We start from the raw sequence: 11,270 nt of genomic DNA on the forward strand, positions 1-11,270 counted from the left end.
GGGGCTTGGAACCCCTGAACCGCTGGACATAAGCGAATCACGGGCAGGATTTCTGCCCTCCTCCGCTCCTCCACTCATCCGGTACAGGCCCTGGTACTCCATGTCCGCGACCCCCTCCACCTTAACAAACTGTCACAAACACACACACACACACACACACACACATACACACACGCACACAAACACACTTACACACACCTTAACTCATCATAGCTGTGCTAATAGCATTAGCCAAAACACATCCACAAGCACACAAACATGATCTCATCCACTCATTCACATGTGTGTGCCCAGAGGTCCGGGAGCTCCATGTTGTAAATGGGCGGTACTTTTACCTATAGGTGGCGCTACTGCTATATCAGTGTGTTACGTCTGTGTGTTTTTGCGTCTTAACAAAGGAAGAAGAACGTTACGTGTTTTTTTCTTTCATGCTGCCTGCAATAAAGTTCGTTCTTAAAATACAATAAGTTATGGGCCCAGAGTGTCTCTAAAAGGCTGGATTACACTGAATATTTTGTGTGATAGTGAACAGTATTGTGGGAACTCACAATGGAGGACAAGCTGTTTATCGACAAGCTGAGCGGACCGGAGAATTGGGCAACGTGGAAGTTTCAAATGGAACATCTGCTAAAGGCTAAAGGACTGTGGCGAATGCTAACAGAGGAAGACACATTAGCCCCAGATGCTAACGCAGCAGCACAGGGTGAGTTCACGAAACAGAGAGAGAAAGCGTTCTCTGTGTTAGTGCTCAATGTAAGTTCATCCCTGTTGTACCTGATTACAAACTGTAAGACTCCCAAAGAAGTGTGGACTACACTGAAAGATATTTTTGAAAGAGACACGCTGGCAAATAAACTATTTCTGAAGAAGAAATATTTCAGGTGCGAAATGAAGGAAGGAGATGGTTTGACTGAGCACCTCAAACAAATGAAAGAACTGACTGACCAGTTATCAGCAATAGGAGCTGTAATTGAAGAGGAAGACCAAATTGTAACATTGTTGGGAAGTTTACCACCAAGTTACGCTACAGTTGTCACTGCACTGGAAACAAAGATTGACAACCTGACACTCAAATTTGTTCAACAAGCGTTAATCGATGAGGAACAAAAGCGAGTGAATGCTAATGATTACAGTGGTGGTCCTTCAGGTGGTGCAGCAGCAATGTCATCACAGGTGTGTGGCAATCTGCAGGATCGCTCCAAAGCAGTGGGAGCAGGACAAAGCACATGGAGATGCTATAAATGTGGGAAGGAAGGCCACATTAAACGTGACTGTCCAAGCTGGAAAAACAAATCAAAAAAGAAAATCCACAAAGCTAAAAATGTGGTGTGTGAGGATGAGGATGGTTCATCTGAAAGTGCCTTTGTAGCTAGAAGGGAAAGCTCAGAAAAACCACATCAGTTTGAGTGGTTAATTGATTCTGGAGCATCAAAGCACATGACATGCGAGCAAGGAATTCTTAAGGAATACCAGCAGTTCTCAAAAGAACAGTCAGTGAAGCTCGGTGACGGCAGGGTGGTTGATGCCCTGGGAATTGGAAATGTCAACATGACAATGACCTTCAAGTCAAGCAAGGTAAAAAATGCTACGATGTATGATGTGCTGTATGTTCCAAAACTTTCTGGGAATTTATTCTCAGTGGGAGCTGCCACCAAAAAGGGAAATACGGTTCAGTTTAAGAGGTCCTGCTGCTACATTCGTGGAAAAGATGGAACTCTTAAAGGAATGGGAACACGAAGAGCTGATGGACTATATCAGCTAGATGTGAAAGGAAATGAATCAGTCACTCACAGTGCATCAGTAGCTGCTATCTTGTGGCACCGGCGCCTCGGTCACACTACCAAGCTGAAGGAACTAAAAGGTCTGGTGAACGGAGTGGACTTCTCTGCAGACAAAGAAGTTCCCTTCTGTGAAGGATGTGTGGAGGGCAAGCTGGCTAAAAAGCCATTCAAGTCGATTGGAGAAATACGTTCCGAGCGCAAGATGCAGTTAATTCATCGTGATGTCTGTGGTCCCATGCAAACTGAATCTATAAGTGGATCCAAATATTTTGTGACTTTCACAGACGATTACTCAAGATGCTCCAAGGTATACTTCATGAAACAGAAGAATGAAGTGCTGTGTAAATTCAAGGAATTTGAGAAGACATTCACAAATGAGTGTGGACTAAGCATCCAGAGGCTAAGAACAGACAATGGTGGTGAGTACACCTCAAGGGAGTTTCAAGAATATTTGAAGGTTCAAGGCATCCACCATGAAATGACTGGACCTCACTCACCACAGCAAAACGGAGTTGCTGAAAGAAAAAATAGAACACTCGTTGAAGCAGCAAGGAGCATGTTGTCTCATGCTAAGTTACCAAAGATGTTCTGGGCAGAGGCTGTTGCCACAGCAGCTTACATACAGAACAGGCTGCCTACTTCTGTCCCGAAGGGAGAGACACCGTACCAGAGATGGTGTGGGAAAAAACCTAATGTGGGTCACATGAAGGTGTTTGGCTGTATTGCCTATGCACTTGTCCCAGATGAAGAGAGAAAGAAGCTGGACAAAAAGACTGTGAAGCCGCGCTTCGTGGGATATGCAAACAATGCCAGAGGCTATCGCCTGTACGATGAAGAGAAGAGGAGGATTCTGATCCGTCGAGATGTCGTCTTTGATGAATCCAACTTTAACTTGAAGCAGGAACCGAAAGTACACTGCACAGACACCGAGATAACTATGAAAATAGATGAGAGTGAAACAAAACATGACGAAGTCACTGTTGAGAGCACTGTCAGAAAAAATGACAGAATCAGAAAGCCTCCAATAAGATTTGGATATGATGAGTTTGCTGATGTAGTGACTGTTGATCATTATGCAAACATGTGTTGCGTGACAGAGCCACTCTCACTAAAAGAGGCAATGGAGAGTCCTCATGCAAAAGACTGGCAGGAGGCAGCTGACTTGGAATATGAGTCACTGCTGGAAAACGAGACATGGGACTTAGTCGACTTGCCAAGAGACAGAAAGGCAGTAGGATCCAGATGGGTGTTCAAAGTCAAGCATCGCAGTGATGGAAGAGTGGAACGATACAAGTGTAGACTCGTTGCACAGGGCTACACACAGTTGTATGGCGCTGACTATGATGAAACGTTTTCACCAGTGGTACGATTGAGCTCTATTCGTACATTACTGTCCTTTGCTGTTCAAAAGGGTCTACATGTCCACCAGATGGATGTTGTAACTGCATTCCTCAATGGACACCTGGAAGAAGAAATATACATGGAGCAACCTGAGGGCTTCATCAAAACAGGGCAGGAACATCTGGTATGCAAACTAAAAAAATCAATCTATGGACTGAGACAGTCTCCTCGCTGTTGGAACAAGGCTTTTACGGAGTTCATGATGGAAATTGGATTCAAACAGAGCACATCAGACCCCTGCGTGTTTGTGAGATCAAGACAAGAGCTTGAAATACTAGCAGTTTACGTGGATGATTTGATCCTGATTACAGAGTCCACTGAGAGCATGGACGAGCTCAAAGCAGCTCTCAAGGAGTGCTACAAGATGAAAGACATGGGTGAGCTGTCCTACATCCCAGGCATCTCTGTCATCCAAGATAAAGAAAAGAATCGTATCATTCTTCAGCAGAAGCATTACATTGAAGCCATACTTCGGAAGTATGGAATGGATAATGCAAATCCTGTGGCAACTCCTGCAGATGCCAACGTCAGGCTAAAAAGGAGTGATGGTGTCGGTATGTCAGTGCACCAGCATACCTATCAGTCAATGGTTGGAAGTCTGCTGTATGCTGCCATGGCGACAAGACCGGACATAGCTCAAGCTGTGAGTGCTGTGTCGAAGTTCAATGCAAATCCAGATGCTTCACATCTGACTGCTGTAAAGAGGATACTTCGATACTTGAAAGGGACATTAAATCTTGCTCTGAAATATGAGAGGTCAGACTCCGGAGCTTTAATCGGATACTCGGATGCTGACCGGGCTGGAGATCAAGATGATCGCCGGTCAACAACAGGCGACATCTTCCTTCTGAGTGGAGGAGCAGTAAGCTGGCTCAGCAAGAAACAATCAACAGTAGCACTTTCAACAGCAGAAGCTGAATACATCTCACTCAGTCAAGCAGCTCAAGAAGGAATCTGGCTGAAACGACTACTGTGTGATCTCGGTGTAGAGTCTGTGTCCACAGTGATCCTTGAAGATAACCAAGGAGCCATCGCAATTGCAAAGAATCCTGTAAATCACTCCAGGACCAAACACATAGACATTCGCTACCACTATATCCGTGAATGTGTGCAGAATGGACAAATTGAACTGCAATATTGTCCAACAAATGATATGAAAGCGGATATCTTTACCAAGCCACTCGGTAGACAGAGATTTGAATATCTCAGGGGCGAGATCGGACTCTTTTTTGTTTAAAAATGCTTGACAGGTGTACGAAGAACGCTGCCGAGTCAAAGCGATTTCTAAAAAATGGGAAAAAGAGTTCCAGTATAACCAATGTGATAGGAATACTGTCTTAAAAATGGGGTGTTAAACAAGTTTACAGTTTTTGTTGTCGTGGAAGAACACAGCTTTGAAATATTATTTTCTCAGGACTTGGTGCTATTGGTAAAAGTAAGTGGGAGTGTTGTAAATGGGCGGTACTTTTACCTATAGGTGGCGCTACTGCAAAATCAGTGTGTGACGTCTGCGTGTTTTTGCGTCTTAACAAAGGAAGAAGAACGTTCCGTGTTTTTTTCTTTCATGCTGCCTGCAATAAAGTTCGTTCTTAAAATACAATACTCCAGTCATACGTCCGGGGAATCCATGTCCGCAGAAGGCTCCCATTGGCCGGTCTAAGGGGTCCTGCTGCCTCAAAGATTCCCCGCCTTTGAAAAGAGAAACATTACCTCCGCTTCTCAGCTCAACCGCTCCTCCGCTATGCGCCCTGGTACTCCCGATCCTCGGAGCTCAGGCGACTTGCGTGACGTTCTTCTGCTCTCCTCCCCTCCTCCGCTTCCCCGCTCCTCCCCTCCTCCGCTATTGGCCCTGGTACTCCCGCCCTGGAAGCCCGAACCGCTGGACATATGCGAATCACGGTCCGGGCTTCCGCCCTCCTCTGCTCTTCCGCTCCTCCGCTCCTCCCCTCCTCCGCTATTGGCCCTGGTACTCCCGATCCTGCGAACTCGGGCGAATTGTGTGACGTCCTTCTGCTCTCCTCCCCTCCTTCGCTTCTCCGCTCCTCCGCTTTTCCGCTTTGGGCCCTGGAACCCCGAAACGCTGGACATAAGCGAATCACGGTCCAGGCTTCTGCCCTCCTCCGCTTCTCAAGTCCTCCGCTCCTCCGTATTTGGCCCTGGTAATCCCGATCCTCCGAACTCAGGCGAATTTCGTGACGTGCTTCTGCTCTCCTCCGCTCCTACGCTTTACCGCTTTGGACCCCAGAACCCCCAAACCGCTGGACATAAGCGAATCACGATCCGGGCTTCTTCCCTCCTCCGCTCCTCCGCTTTGGGCCCTGGAACCCTCAAACCGCTGGACATAAGCGGATCACGGGCAGGGCTTCTGCCCTCCTCCGCTCCACAACTCATCCGGTACAGGCCCTGGTACTCCATGTCCGCGACCCCCTCCACCTAAACAAGCTGTCACGCACACATACACATACACACACACACACACACACACACACGCACACACACACACACACATAAACACGCACACTCACAGACTTTAACTCATCATAGCTGTGCTAATAGCATTAGCACATCCACAAGCACACAAACATTATCTCATCCACTCATTCACATGTGTTTGCCCTGATGTCCGGGAACTCCAGTCATACGTCCGGGGAAGACTCCCATTGGCCGGTCTAAGGGGTCCTGCTGCCTCAAATCTTCCCCGCCTTTGAAAAGAGAAACATAACGTCCGCTCCTCCAATCCTCCGCTTCTCAGCTCCTCTGCTCCTCCGCTATGGGCCCTGGTACTCCCGATCCTCCGAGCTCAGGCGAATTGCGTGACGTGCTTCTGCTCTCCCCCCCTCCTCCGCTTCTCCGTCCCTCCGCTTTACCGCTTTTGGCCCTGGAACCCCCGAACCGCTGGACATAAGCGAATCACGGTCCAGGCTTCTGCCCTCCTCCGCTCCTCAGCTCATCCGGTACAGTGCCTGGTACTCCATGTCCGCGACCCCCTCCACCTAAACAAACTGTCACGCACACATTCACACGCACACACACGCACGCACACACACACACACACACACACGCACACATACACACGCACACACACACACACACACACACACACACACCTGAACTCATCATAGCTGTGCTAATAGCATTGGCCAAAACGTATCCACAACAAAAGAAACATTAGTTCATCCACTCATTCACATATGTGTGTGCCTAGAGGTGCGGGAGCTCCAGTCATACCTCCGGGTGATCTATGTCCGGAGAAGGCTCACATTGGCCGGTCAAAGGGGTTCTTCTGCCCCCAAGCTTCCCCGCCTCTGAGAGGAGAAACATTACCTCCGCTCCTCCGCTTCTCAGCTCATCCGCTCGAGGCCCCGGTACTCCCTGTCCGCGACCCCCCCCCACCTAAACAAATTCACACTCACACACACGCACACACACACACACACAGACACACACACACACACACACACACACAAACACACCTTAACTCATCATAGCTGTGCTAATAGCATTAGCCGAAACGCATCCACAACCAAACTGTTGCGTTTAAGTTCGCAGCTTCTTCGTTTTCCATGTTTCGGAAGGAATTCACAAGTTTGCCTTGTTTGAATCGTCTTTTATTTTCTTCTTCACAGCTCCGGGAATCAACATCGGTTAGCCATGGGACATGTACAGTACAGAGTGAGGGAAAAATTCCCGCCAGCACCGCTATACCAAAAAAAAAACACTGACGTAGAAGTTAACGTCAAGTTAGCTGAACAGTCGCGAAAAACTAAAACAAGTCCCAAACCTTGTCATAAAGTGCCATGCATTTCCTGAGAGTAGATACAAATACAACATATGTATACTAGAATGTAAACTCAAATAAAACTAATGAGATCACCTATCTCAACACCCAGTCTTGATCTCAACATCCAAAAAAAAACTTTGGACATTTTAATTTCCAAAGAACCACTTTTTGAATTTTTCTATTTTTACCTTTGTCATGAGTTTTGTCGAGATGTCTGCCAACATGTCCTCTGATGGACAATAGATAAGATTTATTTAGCCCTCACTGAGTGCTTCACGAATGAAATGATATTTTACATCAATGTGTTTTGACCTTTGTCTGTTTACAGGATTCTTACTCAGTGCGATGGCCCCCTGATTGTCTCCGTAGATTGTTGTGCAACTGTACATTTTGTTGTCCATACCGTTTAACAGTTGAGACAGGTACATGTTTTCTTGTGCGGTGGTGGCTCGGCCGATGTATTCAGCCTCACATGTTGACAGGGCCACTGTGGGCTGTTTCCTTGACTTCCATGCAATGGCTGGGCCTTGTTTTGTTAAACTGAAACAGTAGCCTGTAGTGCTACGTCTGTCTTCTACAGATGATGCCCAGTCTGAATCACTGTAAGCTATCAGGTTCAAATCCTCCTTATTTGTCTTGAAACTTAGTTCATAATCAGCTGTCCCCTTCAAATACCTCAGAACATGTTTTGCAGCTACTAAGTTTTCTACTTTTGGCATTGCCAGATTCTGTGATAGTTTGCTCACTATCCAGCTGATATCAGGTCTGGTGCAAGTCATGGCATAAATAAGACTGCCTACAATCTCACGATATTCTTTGGGGTCGACAGGTTCACTTTGCTCATTTTCATCAGCTACAGGGATGCCCTCTAATTTTTGCTCACTTGGAGTAGATCTTGCTTTACATTCTGACATTCCAAATCTCTCTAGCATTTTTAGGATGTACTTTGTCTGGTTCATTTTGATTTCATCCCCCTTTTGTTCAAATTGTATGCCCAAAAAATATGATAGTTTCCCCAGGTCTTTCATGTTGAACTTGAATTTCATGTTCTGTTTAAATGTGCTGAGTGCATCATTGCTGCTTGCGGCAATAATTAAATCATCTACCCAAATTATTACAATGATTGTGTCACCATTTTCCGTCTGTTTTCTGTACACACAGTGGTCAGAGAGATTTCTCACAAAGTTGTCCTGTTCTAAATGGTCATTAAGGAGTTCATACCAGTTTCTTCCTGATTGTTTCAGGCCATAAAGAGATTTCTTTAATCTATACACTAGTTTCTCTCCTGTTTCTGACATCATTTCAAACCCTTCTGGTTGTTCCAAGAAAATCTCCTCATGTATAGGAGCATGTAAATATGCCGTCTTAACATCCATTTGATGGACAATGAGGTTATTTTGTACGGCTATCTGCATTAGTGCCCGCACTGATGTAATGTTAGCTGTCGGTGCAAAAGTTTCATAGTAGTCTATGCCTTCTGTTTGATTGTAACCCTTAGCTACATATCTGGCCTTAAATATTTGTCCTCCTTCAGCATTTTCTTTAAGGGCAAATACCCATTTTCCTCCAATTACTTTTCTCCCTTCAGGTAAAGTTGTCAGTTCAAATGTGTCATTCTGTTTAAGCGAGTCAATCTCTTCCCTCATGGCACAATTCCACCCGGGTGCCAGTGGTGACTTCAGTGCTTCACTATAATTCTGTGGGACTCCGCACACAGTCCTGTAACAGTAATCAATAGTTGTATGATTTTTATCATTGTTAATATAGTCTGTCTGATAATCCTCTAAATACCTTGGAACGACCCTTTTTCGTCTAGGATAGCGACTGGTTTGATTATATCTGGGTTTTATGTCTGACCTCGTCTCTTTTTCATTTTGGACATTTTCTGCTGTTTCTTCATCATGTGACACATCTGCGTTAGTACTCTCATCCTCATTTTGTATATGGTTGTCTGTTTTATCTTCACTTTGTGACACATCTATACTGGTTTCATCTGTAGATTCTGTGTCTTCATATCCCTGGATTTCTGTCTCATAATCATCAGTTTGTGTTTGTTGTTCAATTCTTCCCTTTTTGATCAATTTCACCAGTCTCTGTTTTGACACTTTTTCTGTAAGTGGATTATAGACCAGGTATGAAGGGCTTTTCTTACTGTATCCCACAAATATTCCTCTTTCACATCTGGGATCCAATTTCTTAGTGTCATGTTTGTATGCATAACACTCAGTTCCGAATATCCACATTTTTGAAAGATTTGGCTTTCTCCCTGTTAACATGAAGTATGGGGTATTTTTGTGTCTGTCATTGTAACATCTATTTCGAATATGGGCAGCGGTCTGGACAGCATAAGGCCACAAAACCTTTGGTAATCCTTTTGCTATTAGCATACACCTTGCCATTTCAAAAAGGGTCCTCCATTGTCTTTCTGCTGTCCCATTTTGATGGGGAGAGTATGGGGATGATGTTTCATGTCTTATGCCTTTCTCCCTTAGAAGAGATTGAAAAGCATTTCCTGTGTATTCAGTCCCGTTGTCTGACCTGATACATTTGACACGACCATACGCTGCGCTGTCAGCAAGGAACTTCTCTGTTGCTAATGTAGCTTCACTCTTGTATTTGAGAAAATATACAAATACTGCCCCTGAATAATCATCTGTGAATGAAATGACATACTTATGCCCTTCTTGACCAGCTGGTTCAATCGGGCCTGATAAGTCAGTGTGTACCATTTTTAGGGGTGCATCAGCTTTTGCATCAGCTTGCCTGTTTCTGCTATTTGTGAATTTTCCCTCCGTGCATACGTTACAGTCTACGTTACAGTCTACCTTGGTCTGACCTGTAATCTTCATACCCTCGACTAAGTTTGGTCATTTTAATACATCTTTTACATTGCAGTGTCCCATAATCTCATGCCATGTTTTGACATCACAAGTTAAGTTTACTCTATCTCTGGACATCATGTCATTTACTGTATCATCATAAAGTTGTTGATAATTTACCGTTCTTATGTAGTAGAGTCTGTCACATTCCTCAATGCTGAAAATTTTTCCTTCTTTGGTTATGAGTCTGTTCTCTCCTTCTTTGAATATCACGCTGGCTCCATCAGCTGTGGCTGCCTTCACCGATATGAAGTCCTGAGGATATGATGGGATGAATAAGGCTCCCCTTAAGGTTACCAGGACAGGTTTTCCTTCAATGTCCTGGAGTAACACTTCTGCATCACCTCTTTTTAGTGCCACTTTGTTTCTTCTGGTCCCGTCTGCTAGCTCCATGTAATGTTTGTTTGGGTTGAAAAACTCATCAAATCTTATGAATTTGTCTTCTTGTGTTATGATGTGTGATGTAGCGCCACAGTCTACCATCAGTCCATTTTTTCTGATATTTTCCGGAGGGACTTTTTGACTGACCTTGAATACAAAAGTTTGCTCATCTTCCTTATCTTTGTCTTGGATGTCTGTGTTTTGTTTGACCGAGTCTTCTTTGGGCTTGGATTTTCTTCTGCATGTCTCATCGGTGTGGGTTGCGCTTCTGTGATAGCTGCACCATTTTGGCCCTGATTTTTGGTGACAAGCTTTTGCCATATGGCCACGGTTTCCACATCCATAGCAGATCACCGTTGACATGTCCACTTTCATTACATTGTCTGATTTGGTTTTGCTGTCAAACTTTTCAGTCTCTTCATAACTTCTTAGTTTACTCTTGAACTGAATAAACGTCATTTCTTCACTGCTCTGAGTTACGTGAATGACGAAGGGCTTGTACGGTTCTGGAAGCCCTTTCATAACCATAGCGATCATCAGCTCATCACTTATCACCTGTTTTGTGTTTCTCAGAGCGGTGACTGCCTTTTCTGCTCTGATAATGTAATCTGTTATTGTTTCGTCGGGTTCCTTCTTGAGTGAGCATAGTTCGCTGTACAGGGAAATAATTCTGGGCTTACCCTGGCTGGCGTAATGATCCCGTAATATTTTCAAAGCTTTTCGACCGTCATCTGCGGCTTCCCTCATTACCAATGATAGACTTTTATCATCGAGGAACTGGATAAGCTCAGCGTAGCATTCTGCATTTTTATCTGGGTCGGGCTCAACAGTTGAAAGTATTGTCTCTTTCAAACCTTCGAGTCGCATGTGTCCCAGAAACTTTACTTCCCAAAGCTCGTAGTTGTTTTCATCTCCATCGAAAACCAAACGTTGCCATCTTCCTCCTTTTGTTCGTTGCCTGGGCCCATAACCTGTTGCGTTTAAGTTTGCAGCTTCTTCGTTTTCCATGTTTCGGAAGGAATTCACAAGTTTGCCTTGTTTGAATCG

The sequence above is a fragment of the Fistularia commersonii genome, unplaced genomic scaffold (assembly GCF_037954325.1).
Source record: "Fistularia commersonii isolate RoL2024-O1a breed Wild unplaced genomic scaffold, RoL_Fcom_v1.0 HiC_scaffold_99, whole genome shotgun sequence".
NCBI classification, from domain to species: Eukaryota; Metazoa; Chordata; class Actinopteri; order Syngnathiformes; family Fistulariidae; genus Fistularia; species Fistularia commersonii.